Source organism: Euprymna scolopes, chromosome 36 (genome assembly GCF_053919585.1).
Source record: "Euprymna scolopes isolate OS-2025 chromosome 36, ASM5391958v1, whole genome shotgun sequence".
Lineage (NCBI taxonomy): Eukaryota > Metazoa > Mollusca > Cephalopoda > Sepiida > Sepiolidae > Euprymna > Euprymna scolopes.
In genome coordinates this window covers 80,033,185-80,034,889 of record NC_136517.1, presented here as the reverse complement: position 1 = coordinate 80,034,889, position 1,705 = coordinate 80,033,185, and the positions used below count along the sequence as shown (strand labels likewise).

General features: G+C 39.6%; 1 pseudogene; it reads right to left on the bottom strand.

Annotated features, from left to right (window-relative positions):
- Window positions 1-371: 371 nt before the first annotated feature.
- On the bottom strand, window positions 372-486 carry LOC145260754 (5S ribosomal RNA; annotated as a pseudogene).
- Window positions 487-1,705: the final 1,219 nt, after the last annotated feature.

The window sequence follows — 1,705 nt, the reverse complement described above, 5'->3', positions numbered from 1 at the left end:
CGGTTGGTAAAAAAAAAAAAATTAAAAAATAAAATAAAATAAACATAAATAATAATAAACAAAAACAAAAAAATACAAGTGTGGAATGGATTTTTAAAAATTGGCATAATAATGACATGAATGATTCTGCGCTACGAAACAGATGCTGTCAAGAATTATGCATTTTTTTTACATGGTAGTCACCACTTATCAAGGTCCGGAAGCCACTCGGGGGTAAGGGTTATTGCGTGTACAGTAATCAATGGGACAATGTCGTAGTAATCGTTAGTAATGGAGATTTGATGAAGTGTCTAACTTATGGAGGCGGTTTATCAGGAATTTGTTTATGTTGGACTTGAAGACATGGAAACAATGCCGAGATAAGCGGAAAGCACATACAGCGCCTATAATTCCCAAATGGTCACCCATCTGGTACTAGCCAGGCTCAACGTTGCTTAACTTCAGTGATCTGACGGGAACCGGTGTTTCAACGTGATGGTTGGTTGTTTTTGTTTTACGACATATCAACCCTTTTCAGGTTATTTAATGCCGAATCCGGTGATTTTGAAGAACAAATTTTTCATAGAATATATTTGTTTTTTTTTTTAAGTCGGTTTCTATTTAACCCATAGTTGGGACCCTAACATGTACTACCAGTCCGGGTCAGAATGGACCTGGGAGCAATGGCAATTACAGGGTGGCTCCACACTCCCCAAAGATCGCAAGCTGGGGCCTCACCTTCGGATATAGTTTAAGGTCATATCCAGGACCTCAACGTTATTGTGCCGTATGTATGTACATACATATGTATGTATATACATATCTATACATATGTACAAATATACATACATACGTATGTATATACATATCTATATATCTATAAAAGCGAACGTGTCTGTGTGTGTGTGTGCCTCTGTGTGTGTGTGTGTGTGTGTGTGTGTGTGTACATTTCCCTACGCAATACCTCTGTCAATTTTAAGCCTACAGACTCAAAATTTTGTTTTCCGGGGTACTGAGATTTGGGAAAATCTTTGTGATCGGTTTTCGGCCTAAAATTTTGGCTGTTAAGGGGTCAAAGTTAAACGATTTGACTTTCGAGAACTCTAGCAAACTCCTCAGACAATTTTGGGTCTAAACACTTGAAATTTTAGATATAGGTTCCTTGGACATGGATCTAACTTAATAACTTGATTGTAGCCCCAAAACAATAAATGTTAAGGGGTCAAAATAGGGGTCAAAGTAAAAAAAATTGACCACTTTTTTTTTTTGCTCAACACGCCTCCAAACACCCGGGCAACGCCGGGCTGAAATGCTAGTACATATATACATGTATGCAGATATATACATAATAAATTCTCGTTCGACGTAAGAAGTTTGACGATAAGATTCTTTATTTAAATGGTGCTTAAATCGTTGGTGATATTTCAATTCCTTTAGTGATTTTGCAGTGTAAGTATTTGTATGCTGCCATCTTTCAATTCTCTTGTGTGTGTGTGTGTGTGTGTGTGTGTGTGTGTGTGTGTGTGTCTGTGTCTGTGTGCGCGAGTGTGTGCATGTTTTGTGTGTGTGTATGTCTGTCTGCGCGAGTGTGTGTCTGTGTGCGCGAGTGTGTGTCTGTGTGCGCAAGTGTGTGTGTGTGCGCGAGTGTGTCTGCGCGCGAGTGTGTGTGTGTCTGTGTGCGCGAGTGTGTGTGTGCGTGTGTGTGTGCGTCTGTGTACACGAGTGT